We start from the raw sequence: 23,424 nt of genomic DNA, 5'->3' as shown, positions 1-23,424 counted from the left end.
TTTTTGCAAGATTTATGGCCCTTTTTGGACTTAGAAAATATCAGATTTCTTGGTTAAGTTTTATGTTTAGGTCAACTTTTTCTCTTAAACTATCAAAGCTATTGCTTTGAAACTTGCAACACTTGTTCACCATCATAAGCTGACCCTGTACAGCAAGCAACATAACTCCATCCTGCTTTTTGCAATAATTATTGCCCCTTTTGGACTTAGAAAATCATTTTCTTGGTTGAGTATTATGTTTAAGTCAACTTTTCTCATAAACTATCAAAGCTATTGCTTTAAAACTTGCAACAGTTTTTCACCATCATAAGTGGACACTGAACATCAAGAAACATAACTCTGTCCTGCTTTTTGCAAGAATGATGGCCCTTTTTAGACTTAGAAAATCATGGGTAGGACAATATTTCTATTACACAAAAAAAAATCAGATGAGCGTCAGCACCCGCAAGGCGGTGCTCTTGTTTAAATATGGAATATTAAATGTATGTATTTTACTCTTTTTTATCTGGATTTTTAAGGCAAAACTGAATTATATTTGCTTCAGTTCTTACACATGTCTTTCTGTATTTCATACAATTAACAGTGTTACAATGGAAACGTACATCTACATTCTGATGTAGGTGCTATAAATGAATGACCGGTTCTGTAATATTGTTCATGGATTGCCTTCATTGATTTTGAGTCATTTGTCTAATAAAAGTGATGTTGCCATGAAAACGTGTTTTATGGCAAGTGAGTCATTCAAGTTTAACAAAATCATGTTTTTATCCCCCGACGAAAGTAGGAGGGATATAGTTTTGGCGTTGTCCGTCCGTCCGTCCGTCTTTCCGTCCGTCCGGAGCCATATCTAGGAAATAGTTGGGAATATTTATATAAAACTCCATATACATGTTCACCACTATGAGTTTTTGCGGCCCGCCAAGTGTCAGTCAGATTTTATATTGAAATTTAAACAGACTTTAGATCACCATAATGTGGTTGTGAACACACGATTTCGTTCAGATTTATTTTGTAAACTAAGAGTTATTGCCCTTTAATCGTAAAAATCCACATATTTGTACATAACAAACTTACCATTTGGTAGAATTTCATTAAATTTCTTTCTTTCTTTTCCGTGAACATTTATTGTAAACATGTGAAGTTGTGTACCCACACCTGGTCACCCCCTTACCTTGATCACACACCCTCCCCCTCCCACCCCCTCCCAAAAAAATTCCTTATTTAAGACTTTTTTTACAAACGTCATATACATGTTCACCACTATGAGGTTATGGGGCCCATCAAGTTTCAGTCAGATTGCCCAAGTAACACCAGGGTTATGGCCCTTAAAAGTTGCTAGTGTTAACTGTATAGGGTGTTATAAATATGGCAATTTCTGCATCATAACTTTTGATATATTGACCTAGAACTATGAAACTTAAACAGAATTTAGAACACTATAATGTAGTTGTGCACACACAATTTCGTACGGATTTCTTTTGTAACTTCAGAGTTATTGCCCTTTAATTATCTAAAAATTCAAATATTTGTACATAACAAACTTACTGTTTGGCAGAATTTCATTAAATTTCTTTCATTTCTTTTCCCTGAACATTTATTATTAACGTGTGAAGTTGTTCACCTACACCTGGTCACCCACTTGCCTTGGTCACACCCCCTCCCCGTCCCAACACCCCTTCCCCCCCATGCACACCCCTAAAACATTTTTAGCTTCACTATTCGGAGAATAGGGGGGCTATACTACCCGCCGGCGTCGGCGTGACCCTTCTTGGTTAAAGTCTTTCGGCAACCTTTGTTTTTCTGTCATATCTTTGTTACTATTGCTTATATCTTACTGTAACTTCACATAAACATTGTCCAGTATACAAGCAATGTATGAGTAGGGGCTGATCCCGTTATACCCAAGGTCAAGCTCACCAAGGTCTTATACTTAGGTTATTTTTAAGATTAAAGTTTTTCGGCAACCTTTGTTTTTCTGTCATAACTTTGTTACTTTTGCTTATATCTTACTGTAAGTTCTCATAAACATTATCCAGCATACAAACATAGTATATGCAGGGGCTAGGCCCATTATACCCAAGGTCAAGGTCACAAAGAAGTTATACTTGGAATTATTTTCATGTTAATTTTTTTCGAAAGCTTTATTAATAGACAAATCTTTGGTACTCTAAAAGATAATGACTTGAAAATAAAAATATTTGTTTATAAACATCAGCTGCATGTGTGGTTACATACTCCATAACTCTGATTGTATTTTTGATAGAATAATGCCCCTTTTGTACTTAAACTTTTTTTGCAATCTTTGATTTCTTGATGTAACTTTAATGCAATATAAGATAAAACTTAAATGTATTTATATCACCATCATCTGCATGTGTGATAACAATCCCCATAACTTTGATTTGTATTTTTGACCAAATTATGCCCCTTTTATACTTAAATTCTTTTAACAAATTTCGATTTCTGGACATATCTTTGGTACTATATAAGATAATGACTTGAAACTCAAAATATATCTTTATCATCATCATCTGCATTTGTTGTAACAATCCTAATGACTCTAATTTGTGTATTTGATGGAATTATGCCCCTTGGTGTATCTTCCTTTTATAGAAGAGGTCTCTTATTCAGACACATATCCATTTTACTGTCAAGTCCCCAAATGGTGGAGCGCGCTGTCTTACGGACAGCTCTTGTTTTTTCATGCCTTATTTTAGATTTTTTTTTCAAACCTTCCATGAATATTTATCAACATGCAAGTTGCACCACTCCCCCACCCCACCTCGCATTTCCATTAACTGCATTTAATTTTAAAAGTTAAGCTTATTACAGTAACATCCCATTTAAAATAAATTCTTTAGTTAGGATCAAAGTATCATACATTTATTATGTAAATTAATTTTGACTAATGAAATTATTATTAACATCCTGAACTTTTTGCCCGATATATTTTTTTTGCTATTCCTCACCACAAACCCTTTCGGCGGGGGAAGCCAATTCATTGAATTAGCTTGGTTTTCTTGCATTTTAAGTTGTGTTTTAGTGGCAAAGATCATGCACAACATACAGATCATGGACAAAGGTGTTGTTAGATCTGGAGCACAAACGGTATGCATATTTTCCTATTTTCATTGTCTGGAATTTCTGAAAGCAACACAAGAATTAATATTTGTTTCTGTTCTTAAGCATGCCCTTTTGTGCCCCCATGCGTAGTGGAGGCATATAGATTTGGTCTTGTCCTTCCGTGCGGGCCAACGTCCTGGGGTCTATGAGCTTCATTCCGTCCATGTTTTATATGAAATTAGAAGAAAAACCACCTAATTTATGTGGAAAATAGCCCCTAAAGATCAACGAAAGTTGGCACGTGCGGGCACGTTCGTTCGTCCGTCCGTCCGTCCGTACGAGGTTAACCAAATGGGACCGTTTCGTCTAGCATCAATACCCCTTACTAGAATGACTTGATACTAATGCAGATGAAACCTGTGACCATTCCTCATCTTCAGACATCACCTGACCTGAGTTTGACCTTGACCTTGAACTTGACCTCGTGTTAGACTTAGGTTGCTTTGTATCGACAAGGATGCCATCGGGGGCATCGAGCGTTTATTGAGCGCAGCTTCTTGTTCGTCTGGCTCCGCCCCCTATTTTTAGAGTTATGACCCCTGAAATAGTCAAAAATGCACATTTTCACCTTGTGACACTCCTAGCTCAAAAGTATTTGATATAGATTCATGAAACCTTGCACGAGTCTTAATCATGATATGAACTTGTGCACCTTCTATTTTTAATCCCCCGCCACAAGTGGTGGGGGTTATAGGAATGGTCTCCGTCCGTCCGTCCTTCCGCCTGTCCGTAACACTTTCGTGTCCGCTCCATATTTCCTAAACCCCTTGAAGGATTTTCATGAAACTTGGGTTAATGATCACCTCATCAAGACGATGTGCAGAACCCATGAGCCAGCCTTGTCGGCTCAAGGTCAAGGCTACAACTCAAGGTCAAAGGTTTGAGCCTTTCACTTTGTGTCCGCTCTATATCTCCTTAACCCTTGAAAGAATTTTATAAAACTTGGGTGAAATGATCACCTCATCAAGACGATGTGCAGAACCCATAAGTCAGCAATGCCGACTCAAGGTCAAGGTCACAACTTAGGATGAAACGTTTGAGCCTTCTATTTTGTATCCGCTCTATATATCCTAAACCCCTTGAAAGATTTTCATCAAACCTGGGTCAAATGGTTACTTCATCAAAGCAATATGCAGAACTTATGAGTCAGCCATGCCGGCTCAAGGTCAAGGTCACAACAGAAGGTCAAAGGTTTGAGCCTTCCATTTTGTGTCTACTCTGTATCTCCTAATTCCCTTGAAGGATTCATATGAAACTAGGGTCAAATGATCACTTCAAGGCAATGTACAGAACTCATGAGTCAGCCATGCCGGCTCAAGGTGAAGGTCACAACTCAAGGTCAAAGGTTTTAGCCTTCCATTTCGTGTCCGCTCTCTATCTCCTAAACCCCTTGAAGAACTTTTATAAAACTTTGGTCAAATGATCACCTCATTATAACTATGTGTAGAACTTATGAGTCAGCCATATCGGCTCAAGGTCAAGGTCACAACTTAGGGTGAAATGTTTGAGCCTTCCATCTTGTGTCCAGCCCGCCCGCTAAGCTCAATAGGTAAGAGCGTTGGTCTACGGATCTCGGGGTCGCGAGTTCGATTCTCGGGCGGGGCGTATGTTCTCCGTGACTATTTGATAAACGACATTGTGTCTGATATCATTAGTCCTCCACCTCTGATTCATGTGGGGAAGTTGGCAGTTACTTGCGGAGAACAGGTTTGTACTGGTACAGAATCCAGGAACACTGGTTAGGTTAACTGCCCGCCGTTACATGACTGAAATACTGTTGAAAAACGGCGTTAAACCCAAAACAAACAAACAAACAAATCCATTTTGTGTCCACTCTGCATCTCCTAAACCCCTTGAGGAGGATTTTCATCAAACTTGGGTCAAATGATAACCTCATAAAGAAATGAGTCAGCCATGTCAGCTCAAGGTCAAGGTCACTACTCAAGGTCAAAGGTGTGAGCTCTGTATCTCCTAAACCACTTGAAGGATTTTCATGAAACTTGGGTCAAATGATCACTTCATCAAGACGTTGCGCAGAATTCATGAGTCAGCCGTGTCAGTTCAAGGTCCAGGTCACAGCTAAAGGTCAAGGGTTTACCCTTTCACTATCCGTAGCAGTGGCGCGGGATTTAGCTGTCTTTCAGACTGCCTTGTTTATTTTGGTCTGCCCCCAACTTTTAGAGTTATGGCCCCTGAAATAGATAAAAATGCCCATTTTCACCTTGTGACGTGCCTAGCTCAAAAAGTATTTCATATAAATTGATTAAATCTTATATAAGTCTTTATCATGATATGAACTTGTGCACCTCTTATTTTTTGTCTGGCTTCGCCCCCTAGTTTTTTAGAGTTATGGCCACTGAAATAGTCAAAATGTACATTTTCACCTTGTGACGTACCTAGCTCAAAAAGTATTTTATATGAATTGATTAAACCTTGTATTAGTCTTTGTCATGATGTGAACCTGCGCACCTTCTTTTTTTTTTGTCTGGCTCCACCCCCTATTTTCAGAGTTATGGCCCTGAAATAGTCAAAAATGCACATTTTTACCTTTTGACGCACCTAGCTCAAAAAGTGTTTAATATAAATGGTTGAAAACTTGCATAAGTCTTTATCATGATATAAACTTGCACACCTATTTTTTTGCCGAGTCCACCCCCTATTTTTAAAGTTATGATCCCTGAAATAGTAAAAATATGCACATTTTCACCTAATTATGTGCCTAGCTCAAAAAGTATTTAATGTAAATTTATGAAACCTTGCTAGAGTCTTTATCATGATGTGACCTTTCACATTTGGCATTCTTCTTGAGAATCTTCGTGCTTATTACAGAGTTATGGCCCTTGAAATAGCCAAAATAGTTGACTTTTTGTTTGTGATGCTCATAGCTCAAAACTATATGGCCTAGAATAATGAATCCTTTTCATAAAATGTTTGTTTAGGCTAAACCCCATTAACACCGCAAACATTTGAATTATTGCCCCTTATTTGTGACAGATGTACCAATGGGGGCACACTCTGTGTCCTACAGACACATTCTTGTTGTATCTAAACACTCAAAAGGGTTACCATGGAAATGTACGCCTACATCTAAGTAGTGGTATCAATTGATGACACACGTACAGATGTGCAGTTATACAGCAGATGTTGGGGCATATAGGGTGTGTATATTTACTTTTCTGTTCTTTAGGCTACACTGTGATATGTTTGTTTCTGTTATACACGTACATTTCTGTATCTATACACTCAATAGGGCTACCATGGAAACGAACCTCTACATCTAGGCAGTGGTGCAAATGGAAAACAGACATTCAGATCTACAAAGTTGTACGGCAGATTCTGGAGTACAAAACGTGAGTATATTTACTTTTTCTTTCTTGTTGCCACACTATAGATATATTTATTTCTGTTCCTACACATGCATTTTTGCATTTATACACTCAACAGGGTTACCATGGAAACATACATCTAGGCAGTGGTATAGATGGATGACCGACATCTAGATCTGCAAAGTTATACAGCATATTTTGGAGAATACATGGTATGAAGTTTACTTTTAATTTCTTGTAACACTATAATACATTTGTTTCTGTCTTTACACATACCTTTCTGTATGTTATGCATTCAACAGGGTTACCACGGAAACGTATATATACCTAAAGGCAATGATATAAACGGAATGCAGACGTTCAGATACACAAAGTTTTACAGCAGATGAAGCATGTAAGGTGTGTATGTTTACTTTTTCTTCCTTTTGGCAACATTGTTATGTTTGTTTTTAGCTCGACTTTTCGAAGAAAATGTAGAGCTATTGCACTCGCCCCGGCGTCGGCGTCGGCGTCGCCGGTGGTTAAAGTTTTTGATAAAGTCAAATATCTCTGTTACTATCAAAGCTATTGACTTGAAACTTACAATACTTATTTACTATTAAAGTCTACACCAGGAGAAACAATCCCCATAACTCTGATTTGAATTTTGACAGAATTATGCCCCTTTTTAACTTCGAAATTTTGGTTATAGTTTTTGATAAAGTCAAGTATCTCTGTTACTATCAAAGCTTTTGACTTGAAACTTAAAATACTTCTTTACTATCAAAGTCTACACCAGGAGAAACAATCCCCTTAACTCTGATTTGATTTTGAGAGATTTATGCCCCTTTTTAACTTAGAAACTTTGGTTAAAGTTTTTGATAAAGTCAAATATCTCTGTTACTATCAAAGCTATTGACTTGAAACTTAAAATACTTCTTTTTTATTATTAAAGTCTACACCAGGAGAAACAATTCCTATACCTCTCGTTTGAATTTTGACAGAATTATGCCCCTTTTAAACATAGAATTTTTAGTTAAAGTTTTTGATAAAGTCAGATATCTCTGTTACTATCAAAGCTTTTGACTTGAAACTTAAAATGCTTATTTACAATCGAAGTCTACACCAGGAGAATTAATTCCCATAACTCTGATTTGAATTTTGACAGAATTATGCCCCTTTTAACTTAGATTTTTTTGTTAAATTTTTTCATAAAGTCAAATATCTCTGTTACTATTAAAGCTTTTGACTTGGAACTCAAAATTGTTATTTAATTTCAAAGTCTACACACGGAGACACAATTCTCATAACTATAATTTGAATTTTAACAGAGTTATGCCCCTTTTTAACTTGGATTTTTTTACTGCCAAAGCTCAAATTCAGAGTCAAGCACTGAGAAAAGTCGAGCATGCCGTCTTACGGACAGCTCTTGTTGTTTTTACACATTTCGTCTGTATCTTATACAAACAACAGGTTTAGCACGGAAACGCATGTCCACGTCAATGCAATGGTATAAATGGATAACCGACGTTCAGATGTACTAAGTTATACAGCACATTTTGGAACATAAAGGGTTTGTATATTTACTTTTCTTTTGATGCGTAATTTGTATAAAGGTAACACTAATATTATATATGTTTGTTTCTGTTCTTACACATGCATTTCTCTATCTATACACTAAACAGGGTTACCATGGAAACGTACCTTTTTATCTAGGCAATTGTATACACTGATGACCGGCGTTCAAGGCCCTGGCAAAGAGAGAAATCCAGCTGTCGATCAAGCGCTACAGGTTTAGCTTTAAATAATCTAAGCCTTGCTAAGACCTGAAAATAAATGTCAGGCAAAACTGAAACAAAAGCAAAATAACTGGATGCACTTATAGATCACCTGATCTATCTTGTATATTTTTGCTTCGTAATACTGTTTGTTTAGTGTATGCTGTTTTGTCAGGGATCTGTTTGCAGTGGCTACTTGGTTGTTTTTGTGGTGGTGTTTGTTGTGGTGTTTTTGTGTATATGGAGGTGTCTGTGGTGGTTTCAATGTGGTCTTCTCGGTTTTATTCTTGATGGTTGTATTGTTTTGTTGAAAACGGGCATTTGGTGCGTTTTGTTTGTTGTATCGGGCTGTCGACATGGTGTTTTTTCTTTCTGCCATTACCAATGTATTATTACTCGCTTTGTATACTGTAGAAAATTATTAGAATAAGTTCAATATTACATTTTGTTATAACTTTACTTGTCCAGCAAATTTTAGATACCCGGAAACACATATGAAGATATATGCGGACGAATAGGCATCATGTGCAGACGAAGGCTTGGACTGGGAAGCATGCGCCGTTGTTTTATTTCTGCTTTTTATTCCTTTTGTTTTGCATTGCTTTTCCACTAGACTATTGGGGCACGTGAAGAACGAAGACGCAGACGGATATTGAAGATGCATACCAGACAAAATTTGGGTTACTTTTTATCACGAACAGGTGCGTATGTTGCTTTTTATATTATTCTATTTTGTATGCATCCCTTCGCAGAATTTTCAAGTTGAATACAAGCTGGTGTAAAGATGTAGCATTGTCGATGACACAATCATCTAGTGGATGGTGAAGATAGCGCGGCTGACGTTGACTGTACAGATACGCGTTAAGATGTCATGCTGTAGATGTGACAATGGTTTTGTGGACGACGCAGCTTGGTTCTTCTTTTTGGACGCACTGAGGTATATAATTTGTCTGTACAATTAGTGTTTTTCTTTTGCTAGCTTTATATTAGTTGTGTAGTTTTCAGCCAAATTACACACATTCATTTTCATTTCAATATATTCTCTATAAATTGGATATTTTCTGGTTATTATGTAGGTCTACATTGTTTTAATTTACATAGTTTTAATTCATTTTTTATGCCCCCGGCATCTAATGATGCGGGAGGCATATAGTGATCGTCCTGTCCGTCCGTCCGTCCGTCTGTCCTTTCGTTCGTCCGTCCGTCCGTACGAGGTTAACCAAATGGGACAGTTTCGTCTAGCATCAATACCCCTTACTAGAATGACTTGATACTAATGCAGATGTAACCTGTGACCATTCCTCGTCTTCAGACATCACCTGACCTCAGTTTGACCTTGACCTTGACCTCATTTTGGACTTAGGTTGCTTTATATGGGCCATCTCTTGGTTAACCAAATGGGACCGTTTCGTCTAGCATCAATACCGCTTACAAGAATGAATTGATACTAATACAGATGTAACCTGTGACCATTCCTCATCTTCAAACATCACCTGACCTCAGTTTGACCTTGACCTTGACCTCGACCGCATTGTGTACTTAGGTTGCTTTATATGGGCCATCTCTTGGTTAATCGAATGTGACCGTTTCGTCTAGCATCAATACCGCTTACAAGAATGAACTGATACTAATACAGATGTAACATGTGACCATTCCTCATCTTCAAACATCATCTGACCACAGTTTGACCTTGACCTTGTTTTGGACTTAGGTTGCTTTGTATCGACAAGGATGCCACCGGGGGCATCAAGCGTTTATTGAACGCAGCTCCTTGTTTTTATTTTAAACCCGATTATTGTTAATTGTATGATGATTGTTTACCAGTATTCAGTCAGCAGAGTATAACTTTCAACATTTAGGAAGCAGAGGTCAATTTTCCACTTGGAGTAATTCAATAGCATGGCAATGTGGACACAGATCCTGGTTTTGGTAAAAGAAGTACTCGAAATATCCGACGAAAAGCAATTTCTTGGATTATACACGTAAGGACTTACTATATCTGTTACGCATTTTGGAAACAAGTCTGTTTAGGGAATGACAGAATTCAATGTGGTTACACTACATTAACTGGTAGATGTATAAATTCGAAGATTTTCACAACTTTATTTGACTCACTGAAGTGATGTGGTTTACATCAGGCAAAGGTTTGCGACAATATTAGCTTGAGACGGGGTTCGAATTTGTGATCACCGCTATGTGAATTTCAGACGCGGTTTTATAAATTGTAACATATTTATACGAACTTTAAATTTTATTCAGTCAAAAAGTGTCTTTTCATTTTTAAGAAAGTTGAAATAGTGCCCAGCTTTCCATACGTGGCTTTGATGTGATTAAGTATTGGTGAGAAACCCAAGAAAAAAAAACAATGTGGCTATTTACTTTATTGTATCAATAGGAAGAAAATGTTAGTTAATGGAACAATAGCAGCAGTAGAACTACCTTGCTGGTACCCAAACGAAGCCGGTCATCAGATGTGCATTGAAACCCTATCAAACCCTTGCGTTACCATGGTAATCAGCCGTTATCAACAAGGTAAGCTACTGAATTACTCAAGAATTATAATTTATGCGGTGCGAGTTGTAGTCACAGTGTGTATAAATGGGTGACAGATACACTTTTTAGCTCGACTTTTCGAAGAAAAAGTAGAGCTATTGTACTCGCCCCGGCGTCGGCGTCGGCGTCGCCGTTGGTTAAAGTTTTTGATAAAGTCAAATATCTCTGTTACTATCAAAGCTATTGACTTGAAACTTAAAATAGTTATTTACTATCAAAGTCTACACCAGGAGAAACAATCCCCATAACTCTGATTTGAATTTTTGCAGAATTATGCCCCTTTTTAACATAGAATTTTTTGTTAAAATTTTTGATAAAGTCAAATATCTCTGTTACTATTAAAACTTTGAAACTCATAATAGTTATTTACTATCAAAGTCTACACCAGGAGACACAATTCCCATAACTCTGTTTGAATTTTGACAGAGTTATGCCCCTGTTTAACTTAGAATTTTTTGTTAAAGTTTTTGATAAAGTCAAATATCTCTGTTACTATCAAAGCTTTTGATTGAAACTTAAAATACTTATTTACCATCAAAGTCTACACTAGGAGAAACAATCCCCATAACTCTGATTCCAATTTTGACCGGATTATGTCCCTTTTTAACTTAGAATTTTTTGTTAAAATGTTTGATTAAGTCAAAATCTCTGTTACTGTTAAAGCTTTTGACTTGAAACTCAAAATAGTTATTTACTATCGAAGTCTACACCAGGAGACATAATTCCAGTAACTCTGATTTGACTTTTGACAGAGTTATGTTCCTTTTTAACTTTGAATTATTTTAATGGCAAAGCTCTAATTTAGAGTCAAGCACTGAGAAAAGTCGAGCGCGCTGTCTTACGAACAGCTCTTGTTGTTACTGACCTAACCATGCGGTTGTTGGAGAGCTAATATATAGTGGTTTAAAACCCAGGGTTAGAGAACTGAATTCCGTGGATTTATTTGAAACAACGTAAATGCGACAAGCACACCGAAAGCTACTGTTGGTATAAACAACTGGTTTTGTGACAAGAACTTTGATTTTTCCTGAGCATGTTGAGAGATTTATAAAGTAACGTAATATTGGTTTATTTTAATTTACAAACTAAATTTCGGTATTTGCAGTTAAGAATAATATCCACGTGATATAAGAAGATTCATAGCATGGCAATAGTGTTGCTTCTAGCAGACGACACATGCTCTTTATATTAGACGACTCAAGTAGCGAAAGACTTAAGACTAGAGTAACCTTTAATAAGATATATATTGAAACTTATTTGTCAACGTTATATACAGTGATATTGGATTGTTTAACGTACAATCAAAGGCGATTTAAATTTATAAGCCGTTTGTAGCGGAAATAACAAAAACAACTGAAGAGCGTGTTCTGTGTGTGCAACTTTTTGGCAATTTATGAACTGCTTCTTGAGGTTATTAGTGTCATATACTGTCATTTTATATAGTGCAATAAAAAGTTGTAAATGTAAGAAATTAATTTTCATCACTTTTCAACAGGCAAAGTAGTGCATGGATATAGTGGAATTCAAGCCTTGGTGGACCTTTCTTCTTTATTTGTCCAGTCTTGTTGATGGTAGACAGCTGTTCTACACCTCGTACACAACAGTGAAACCCCCTCGGACGAAGAATTCGTTCAGGTAAAGAGAAATATTAGATCATGTGTATGCTCTGTTAGAACTGCGCTGTCTGCAGCTGTTTAAAAATAGTTTCAAAAACATTGTATTGTGGCAAATAATTCTTCTCGCAAATACATATTGTATATGTTTGCCACATATATTCGTGAACTACATGTCCTTACACAAATGGCAAACGTGGTTATCATGGTTGAACATTTGACCTGTTGTCTGGAGTCGCCGATTCGAATCTTGATGAGAGAGAAAATTGACTTCGGTCTCATATGCTGATGAGATGCGAGTACTGGTTAGGATCAGTTTTATCTACGGCGTCAAAGACCCGCGAGACATACATAGTGTTTAAACTTTCCGTCCGTCATTCCGTATGTCTGTTCGTCCGTCAGTAAGTCTGTCAGTCATATTTCTTCTGTGCTCAACTCCTACAGTTTCTCTTCAATAAAAATGAAACTTTGTGTACATCACCAACGTGACGTGGACTTTTACATTTTGTCGGGAGTTTTATGTCCGATTCTTTGGAAGAAATTGCCATTTTCGGACTTTGAAACATTACAACTATATAAGAACATAGTATAGTCATTTTTAGCTCGACTATACGAAGTATAAGGAGAGCTATCCTACTCGCCCCGGCGTCGGCGTCGGCGTCTTTCCGCATCCCCACCTTTGTTAAAGTTTTGGTGCACTTTCTCTTTTTTCAACTTATCTCTGTAATTACTTGATGGATTTGATTCAAACTTGAAATACTTATTCCTCATCATCATCCACATCATCTGACATAAGGGCCATAACTCTGGCACCAATATTTCATGAATTATCCCCCCTTTTCACTTAGATTTTCAGGTTAAAGTTTTGATGCACTTTCACTCTATCTCTGTTATTACTAAATGGATTTGATTCAAACTTAAAATTGTTCAACATCATCACCCACATCATATGACACAAGGTGCATAATTCTGGCACCATTTTTTCATGAATTATTCCCTCTTTTTACTTAGAATTTCAGGTTAAAGTTTTGGTGCACTTTCACTCTACCTCTGTTATTACTGAATGGATTTGATTCAAACTTAAAATAGTTGTTTAGCATCATCACCCACATCATATGACACAAGATGCTTAACTCTGGCACAATTTTTCGTGAATTATTCCCCTTTTTACTTAGAATTTCAGGTTAAAGTTTTATGCACTTTCACTCTGTCTCTGTTATTACTGAATGGATCTGATTCAGACTTAAACAATTGTTCAGCATCATTACCCTTATCATATGACACAAGGTGCATAACTCTGGGACCAATTTTTCATGAATTATTTCCCCTTTATACTTAGAATTTTAGGTTAAAGTTTTGATGCACTTTCACTCTGTCTCTGTTATTACTGAATGGATTTGATTCAAACATAAAATAGTTGTTCAACATCATCACCCACACCATAAGACGCAGGGTGCATAACTCTGGCACCAATTTTTCATTAATTATTCCCCCTTTTTACTTAGAATTTTAGGTTGAAGTTTTGATGCACTTTCACTCTGTCTCTGATAATACTGAATGGATTTTATTCAAACTTAAAATAGTTGTTCAACATCATCACCCACACTATATGACACAAGCTGCATAACTCTGGCACCAATATTTAATGAATTATGCCCCTTTTTGCTTAGGATATACTTATCATTTTATCTTTACCTCTCTTATTACTTTAAGTTGATATTTTTGACTTAGACACAGGCTATTGTGCAATATCTTCATCCACAATTGGAGTCATTAAACACTCCAGTGACAGCTCTAGTTTCTTCAGATGTGCCCAGTTTCACTATCCAGCATCGAAATAGTCGAGCGCGCTGTCTTCTGTGACAGCTCTTGTTAGCTCGACTATTCGAAGAATAGTCTAGCTACTCTACTCACCCTGGCGTCGGCGTCACACCTTGGTTAAGTTTTTGCATGTAAGTAAATACAGCTATCATTTAAAGGCACATAGCTTTGAAACTTATTTTTTCTTTATCTAGGTCAATTACCAACCTCACTTGGTCAAGTTCCATAACTCTGACATGTATTTTGAGCAAATTATGCCCCCTTTTGGACTTTGGAAAATTCTGGTTAATGTTTTACATGCAAGTTACTTTCTCCAAAACTGATGCAGATATTGAATTGAAACTTCACATGTGTCTTCGGGGTTATAGAACTAGTTGATAGCAGCAAGTCCCATAACTCTGACCTTCATTTTGGCCAAATTATGCCCCATTTTGGACTTAGAAAATTCTGGTTAAAGTTTTGCATGCAAGTACATACAGCTATTACTAAAAGGCATATAGGTTTGAAACTTATTTTTTCTTTTTCTAGATCAATTACCAACCTCACTGGGTCAAGTCCCATAACTCTGATGTGTATTTTGAGCAAATTATGCACCCTTTTGGACTTGGCCAATTCTGGTTAAAGTTTTACATGCAAGTTACTATCTCCAAAACTAATACAGATATTGAATTGAAACTTCACGTGTCTTCGGTGTTATAAAACTAGTTGATAGCACCAAGTCCCATAACTCCGACCTTCATTTTGGCCAAATTATGCCCCCTTTTGGACTTAGAAAATCCTGGTTTAAATTTTGCATCCAAGTACATACAACTGTTACTAAAAGGCATAAAGATTTGAAACTTTTTTTTCTCCTTTTCTAGGTCAACTACCAATCTCACTGGGTCAAGTCCAATAACTCTGACATGTATTTTTTGCAAATTATGCCCCCTTTTGGACTTAGACAATTCTGTTGAAAGTTTTACATGCAAGTTACTATCTCCAAAACTAATACAAATATTGAATTGAAACTGCACATGTACCTTCGGGGTTATAGAACTAGATGATAGCAGCAAGTCCCATAACTCTGACCTTCATTTTGGCCAAATTATGCCCCATTTTGGACTTAGAAAATTCTGGTCAAAGTTTTGCATGCAAGTACATACAGCTATTACTAAAAGGCATATAGGTTTGAAACTTATTTTTTCTTTTTCTAGATCAATTACCAACCTCACTGGGTCAAGTCCCATAACTCTGATGTGTATTTGAGCAAATTATGCACCCTTTTGGACTTGGCCAATTCTGGTTAAAGTTTTACATGCATGTTACTATCTCCAAAACTAATACAGATATTGAATTGAAACTTCACGTGTCTTCGGTGTTATAAAACTAGTTGATAGCACCAAGTCCCATAACTCCGACCTTCATTTTGGCCAAATTATGCCCCCTTTTGGACTTAGAAAATCCTGGTTTAAATTTTGCATCCAAGTACATACAACTGTTACTAAAAGGCATAAAGATTTGAAACTTTTTTTTTTCCTTTTCTAGGTCAACTACCAATCTCACTGGGTCAAGTCCAATAACTCTGACATGTATTTTTGGCAAATTATGCCCCCTTTTGGACTTAGACAATTCTGTTGAAAGTTTTACATGCAAGTTACTATCTCCAAAACTAATACAGATATTGAATTGAAACTGCACATGTACCTTCGGGGTTATAAAACTTGTTGATAGCACCAAGTCCAATAACTCTGATATGCATTTTGGTCAAATTATGTCCCCTTTTGAACTTTAATCTCTTTTGATATTCAACATTTTGGGTAATATTTTCCTGTTTCTGGGACAAAATTTCGAATAGTCGAGCTTGGCTGTCTATTACGAACAGCTCTTGTTTTTTTTCCCTGGAGTTGGGCTCTTTTTACGGACTTTGAAAATATCATAACTACAGCATAATATTCTGTATTCAACTCCTCAAATCCAAGTGGAATTTTTAGTAAACATCGTCAACTTCAAGAACACAAGCGCATTTTTTTTCTGGAGTTGCCTAACTCGAATGTTTCTGGAGATTTGTCCCTTCTTTAATTTAGTATTGTTCCATCGAACATTTTAGACGGCATGTGTTATAGCGATGATGTTGACATCGTTCCACAAATACAGACAACAATGATTTAACCTTTTAACATTTACAGAAAACATTGTTCATTTTGTTTGCATGATTTTAAAGGCGCTTGAGAAATCCTGCATTTGTAATACATAGTTTTCCACTCTCTAGAGATAACTAGCATGATTATGCTCGAGGCATGCTTGTTTTCCAAATTTTGCTAATGATTTTAAACGGTAATATATCTTTATGCTCATTTAGATATCCAGAAACAGTCATTTTCAACAATCAATTTCAAATTGAAATTATACATGTAGATGTTTTAGTGTCCAAAATGGCTGAAATTTACAAGGGAAAACATCCCATTAAAATCGTTTTTTTTTTACGATAAATTCAAAACAAATCAAGATATTTTGAAACTTTAAAATGTTAAATTATCGCCTCAACTACATACAGTCGTATAACATGCATATAAATAATTATATTAAAAAGTAAAATAGGAAAGCGTTGTTACAGAAAGGCTAAAACAATAAAGATAAAACGAACAAAATTAGACATCAAGACTAATAAAACTAGGAGGCCTTTCCAAAAGAAAGCATTTCAGTTTGTATAAACAAGTTATATAACCATAAATTCCTCGATAATTGTCCAAGTCATTATGTCTAAATATTGACCACAAACCTACAGCAAACCTTGAGGAGAAAGAATTCAATGACCTCAAGCTACTCTGCATATTTTCATTGATTTTGATAACATTACTGGCTCTTGTAGCACCAGGACAATAAAGTATGATTTATTTCAGATCTAAAAGGCAAGAAGACAGTTTTTGCCATTATTGAAAGACATAGGAAAAAAAAGCAATGTCAGAAAACAAATATCACCATACCGTCTTGTCTTGAATGTTTCCAACAGCTGACAGTCCGATGTAAGCCAGGTAATACCTTTCAGAATTATTGGTTGATATTTGACTCTGTCTGTAAGCAGTTATGCCTTCAATATGTAGTGGAGAGACATACTGTTTAGTGCTGTCCGTCCGTCCGTCCGTGTGTATGTCCGTCGGTCTGTCACAAAGTTTATCCACGCAACTCTTTCGGCACCACTGAATGGATTTACACCAAATTTCGCAAGAGCGATCATTGCGTGGCCTTATTGTGCAATATCATCGGCAGTTTTTGGTTCGATGATTTCTTGTGGAATCATGACCCTTGATTCGCCAACTGTTTTGATGTTTTAGCCACTTCTCTTTTTTGATTTGGCGGATTTCCACCAAACAGTGCAAGAGAATTAAGTACCAATTATGCATATTTTGGACATGTTCTGGTTTAGTGATTTTCAGAGGAGTTATGGCCCTTTCTTTGTCACATTTTATGAGATTTCCACCATATCTAAAATGAGTTATCAGTGCCAAGCCTATTTATACGTATCGTCGACATGTTCTGATTCAGTGATTTTCAGCAGAGTTATGATCCTTAAATTGTCATATTTTACAATGTTTACACTTCTTGCTGGATATAATTAGGCTGAATTTCACCAAACATTACGAGTGATTAGTGTGAAGCGTAGTTGTGCATATTATCGTCATGTTGTGGTTAAATGATTGTCAGTGGAGTCATGACCCTTGATTTGTTAAATCCTATGATCAGCGCTACTTTTTCTATACCACTGGTTGGAATTCCACCAAACTTCACATGATTTACTACTGCCAAGCTAAGTTGTGTTCATCGGTGGAATGTTATGGTCCGCCATTTCCCCTGGAATTATGGCCTTAAGTTGTGGCATTTTTGCAATTTCTGCGTGGCAAATGGTGGGAGACGTACGTTTTCGTGAAAAACAATGTTTAATTTATTATTAATTTTATGCCATTTAATCTGCAACAGTTTTTATTTTTGTTTAGGCCCAATTTTTTCTCGAACATTACTTGAAACTATGCACACTTGGTAACAGCATAAGATGTATAACTTTGTCAAGAACAATAACTCCCGCATACACTTTGTCAGAATTATGACGCTTTATGTACTTAGAAAATAGGAATTTCTTGGTCAGATTTTAGCTCGACTATTCGAAGAATAGTTAGCTATTCTACTCATCCTGGCGTCGGCGTCGGCGACACACATTGGTTAAAGTTTTGCATGCAAATACATACAGCTATCATTTAAAGGTACATAGCTTTGAAACTTAATTTTTTCTTTTTCTAGGTCAATTTCCATACTCAAGTTCTATAACTCTGACATGCATTTTGAGCAAATTATGCCCCATTTGGACTAAGAAAGTCCTGGTTAAAGTTAAGATTTACATGTAAGTTACTATCTCCAAAACTAATGCAGGTATTGAATTGAAACTTCACGTGTCTTCGGGGTTGTAAAACTAGCTGATTGCATTAAGGCCGATAACTCTGACCTTCATTTTGGCCAAGTTATGCCCCCTTTTGGACTTAGAAAATCCTAGTTAAAGTTTTGCGTGCAAATACATACAGCTATTACTTAAAGGCATATATATTTGAAACTTGTTTTTTATTCTTATAGATCAATTACCAACCTTACTTGGTCAAGTCCCATAACTCTGACATGTATTTCGGGCAAATTATGTCCTCTTATGAACATAAAACTTCTGGTTAAAGTTTTGTATGCAAGTTACCCGAGCTCCAAAACTAATGGAGATACTGAATTGAAACTCTATAGATATTTTTACATTTAGGGTAGCATTTCCTGATTCTGGGACAATAATTCGAATAGTCTAACATTGGCTGTCTTACGGACAGCTCTTGTTGTTTAGGTTTGCTTATCTTGTATACTATCAGAGCTTTATGCCCTTGTTTTTTTATCATAAGATTAGTACGTAGGTCAACAATCTTACATTTTTATGCCTTGTGTCAGAATCATGGCTATTTTTAACTTAAATGGGTTATCTGAATTCAAAAACTAGGTCACTAGGTCAAATCAAAGAGAAACATTGTGTATGTGATAGAGGCTGTGTTTTCAAATTGATCTTCACGAAATTTGGTCAGAATGATTGCCTTGATGAAATCTAGGTCGAGTTTAAATATGGGTTATATGGGGTAAAAACTAGGTCATTAGGTCAAATCAAAGAAAAACCTTGTGTATGCGATAGACGATGTATTTTTCAATTGATCTTCATGAAATTTGGTGGGAATCAGAGCTATTGCTTTAAAACTTGCAACACTTGTTCACCAATAAACGCTGACTCTATACAACAAGAAACATAACTCCATCCTGCCTTTTGCAAGACTTATAGTCCCTTTTTGGACTTAAAAATATCACATTTCTTTTTTTAAGTTTTATGTTTATGTCAATTTTTCTCCTAAACTGTCAAAGCTATTGCTTTGAAACTTGCAACTCATGTTTACCATCGAAAACTGACTCTGTACAGTATTAAGAAACATAACTCCATCCTGCTTTTTGTAAGAATTATGGCCCTTTTTTGACTTAGAAAATCAGATTTCTTGGTTTAATTTTGTGTTTAGGTCAGCTTTTCTCCTAAACTATCAGAGATATTGCTTTAGAACTTGCAACACTTGTTCACCATCAAAAACGGACTCTATACAGCATAAAACATAACTCCATCCTGCTTTTTGCAAGACTTATAGCCCCTTTTGGACGTAGAAAATATCAGATTTCTTGGTTAAGTTTTGCATTTAGGTCAACATTTCTCCATAACGGTCGAAGCTTTTGCTTTGAAACTTGGAACAGTTATTTGCCATTAAAAGCTGACTCTGCACAGCAAGTACCATAACTCTACATTGCTTTTTCCAAGAATTATGGCCCCTTTTGAACCTTTTTTGAAAATCATGGGTAGAACAATATTTCTATTTTACAGGGACAAAAAATCAGATTAGCGTCTGCATCCGCTAGGCGGTGCTCTTGTTAATCCTACGTTAGTATTAAAGTAGACCTGGAAACTCTTACTTGCGTTTTATTAGAATTATGACCGTTGTTGTACATCGAAAATTGAAAGTTTTTGGTTAAGGTTCACATTTTTATTTTTGTACAATTTTTTAGTCTCACTTTTCTTTTGTCAGAATTATAGTCCTTATTGTACTAAGAAGACTGGGATTTCTTGGTTAAAGGTTTTGTTAAAATCCACCTGTCTTGAATTCTGCAAAAGCTATAACTTGAAAATATATTCAGTCTTTAATTTGACATTACATCTTGAAGTATTTCGTATATTAATTATTTGTTTTCATTTTCAGATTCACAAGTAAGAAGTATCTGCAGAAGAAAGAACCAATTATGGTAGATCCACGACAGTCCTGTCACAAGCAAACATGGTATCACCACAGCCCTGACACAAGCTTTGTTGAGATTAGATATAAACTAACATGTATATAATTATACCTTCATGTACAAAGTACACGGGATTATATTGGAGTCACACATGTCAGCGAGTCCGTTCGTCCGTTCGCCTATCTGTGCATCATGTCCGCTGGGAAGATTGAAAAAAAATGGCTTCATTTATTAGCCTCAACAAGAATGTTTGTTGTGCACAACCCAAGTTACTAGGCCCAAGGTCAGTATTACTCTTGGTGGACAAAGATCAAATAACTTTAATTTAGTGTCCGCTCCATATTGTCTTAACTGCAACGAATATTTAGGTCAAGCATTCGTTATTGTACTGCCCTGCCTTCAGGGTCACTGTCACCGTTGCACTCAGGTTAAACTTTTATATGATTCTCAAAATCACTATATTTTCTTAACTACTGCCCATATTAGCATCAAACTTCACATTTGTTGATTGTGGTAAAACGCAGACAATTATTTGTTAGGGGTCAAGCATCCAAAAGGTCAAAGTTACTTGGGTCATATTTTGTAATTGTGCTGGTTAAATCTTAGATTGTTTCTTATATCTTCTCATTCACCCGCCCCTACCCCCTACTCTACCCCCAAAAGGAAAAGAGTCTTATTCATCACTCACGCTTACTTATATCCTATAGCAATAAATATTGGTCAGCATTTCCGAATAGTCACGCGGGCTTTCCTTACAACAGTTCTTGATATAAAATTAGGATTAGTAAATAGATGTAAGCACTCACAACCTAGTTCATTCGGTCAAAGGTCAAGTTCTGACTTAAAAGACCGCACCATATTGTCTAATCTAATAAAGTAAGCACTAACTGTCAATTCCATCTAGCCACTAGGTTAAAGGTCAGTGTGACACATATGAGGTCAAAGGTCAAATAGCTTTGTGTCTGCTACATATCTTGTAACCCCATTTTCCATACACTCATAAAACTAGCAATAAATATCAAGAAGACCTGTATAGAACCCAGGTTATTAAATCCAAGGTCAAGGTTACGCTTGAATGTCAAAATGTTGACAACATTGACTTACCCTGCATCAAAGAAGCGTCTGGGGGTAACAATCGCTCTAGTTTATCATTTTTAGCGGACTAAATTTGTAATTGTTTCAACCATTTGACAAATATTTCCTAAACTTTAGGATAAATATTTAAAACAAAAATCAGTAAATTGTTTGTTTTTTTTAACACTGATACATTCAAACTATTTTTAGACACAGCGAATATTTTAGCTTGATTTGTTGGCAGTCATGATTTTATGCAAGGTATTTTTCTAAATGATATTTTTATTACAAATACAAAATGTAGCACATTTGACATTAATGTAAAAAAGCAGGGACAGTGAATTTTGTAAGAAAAAAATGTAGTTGGTTAAATATTTCAAAAAGTGTCTCAAATTTTTGCTCTTTTGAACAGTTGCGTTTTAACTGGTCAGGGATTGTTTCAAAAATAAATATGCGTAGTTTAGTTGATGTATAAAAAGCTACTTTTTGCAACTTGTACATTTTGGAGTGGGGGCTAAATTACAAACCCTCATATATTTTAAAACATATAGAGGACATTCCTTTGTTTCAGTGTAAGCTCGAAACAGAAACATACTAATGTTCACACGTGAAAATTTCTAAAAAATAATCACACGGATTTTATTCTATTGCATTTTATTATTATTTTTATTTTATATTTTCTGCCAACCTAACGCCATACGCTATGTGTAACGTTACTCTACATTTTATGGCAATACTTATGTTGGAAAAAAGTGACATAGTGACATTTCAATCTACATGTAGTTATGTTTTAGTTAAAATAATATCTGATTCTACGTTATTCATATTCTTACGTTAAATTGTGGTTACATACAAGTGAAAATTGTATTTGGATTTCTCACCTTTTAAGAGCGGCTGTATCAGGGTATAATGCATCGTCGTTTTCTTGAAATCTCAAAATATGGTATATAATTCCATATGCTAGTAACTGCAGTATGTACCGATAAGACCTTAATTCTTTTATTCAAATCCGCATTCTAGTCCTTTGTCTGGGTCATTTTAATGTTGCTTTTAAAAGTCATTTTGGCCTCATTTTTGTACACTGAATTTTACACACTGTTTGGCATAACTTTTAACCAACACCTAACTCTGAGCACTAACCTTAACCATTCGGGGCTGAAGTGACTGTTAAAGCAACTTTGTCTTTTATGGGAACAAGACTAGCATATCTTTATAAATGATGTGTAAAAATTGTTGGTAAACTTTCAGGTTTTTAGTCTACGCTTTTAATGAAGTACTGTAATATAACGTTAGATTATAACATGATAAATTCATTGTTTTAAATAGAGAGAAATATGATGTTCACTAGAACGGAACTACACTTGAACGCGAAAGGATATGAATTGTAAGGACGTGAAATGTGCTTAAAAGCAACAAAGCTGTATAGTAATGCTTTTTAAAAAAAAACAAAAAAAAACCCGAAAATACACGAGAAAATCATTGAAATATAAAAGATTCTTATACATCTCTTAGACCGATTGAACTCATTTTCCAACATAAGCATTGAGACATCATAAAATATAGCGTTACGTTACCCATGACTGAATAAGTAAAGATAATATGAAAAATAATTAAACTCAACAAGACATAAAGCAATACAACATTTATGTGTACAATTTGGTTAAAATTGTTAGAAGTTAAGAATTAGATATGAACGTTTCATAATGAATTATTTTCACTTGGGAACACCAGATTTATGTTCACTCGGTGCTGAAATAAACGAATGTCTTCTATACCTTTTACAATAGCAAATTGGTAAAACTTAAGGTGACAGAAATAAGTAAAACGATCCCTTACCAT

At 35.8% G+C, this 23,424-nt stretch overlaps 1 long non-coding RNA gene across 5 annotated transcripts; it reads left to right on the top strand.

Annotated features, from left to right (window-relative positions):
• Positions 1-458: 458 nt before the first annotated feature.
• Positions 459-22,542, top strand: LOC123557369 (uncharacterized). 5 transcript variants are annotated; one of them, XR_008366414.1, is made up of 11 exons: positions 459-482; positions 3,033-3,108; positions 6,374-6,473; positions 6,568-6,661; positions 7,902-8,001; positions 8,959-9,143; positions 10,066-10,188; positions 10,602-10,738; positions 12,255-12,394; positions 17,073-17,204; positions 20,478-22,542. It is a non-coding gene; the product is annotated as an uncharacterized LOC123557369 (long non-coding RNA). The 5 variants fall into 5 exon arrangements; XR_008366413.1 differs by having other exon boundaries at positions 7,902-9,143; XR_008366412.1 differs by having other exon boundaries at positions 6,568-8,001.
• The last annotated feature ends 882 nt before the right edge of the window (positions 22,543-23,424 follow it).

Source organism: Mercenaria mercenaria, chromosome 12 (assembly GCF_021730395.1).
Source record: "Mercenaria mercenaria strain notata chromosome 12, MADL_Memer_1, whole genome shotgun sequence".
In the NCBI taxonomy this organism is placed as follows: Eukaryota; Metazoa; Mollusca; class Bivalvia; order Venerida; family Veneridae; genus Mercenaria; species Mercenaria mercenaria.
Note: the sequence above shows the minus strand (reverse complement) of the source record. Positions and strands in the feature narration are given on the sequence as shown.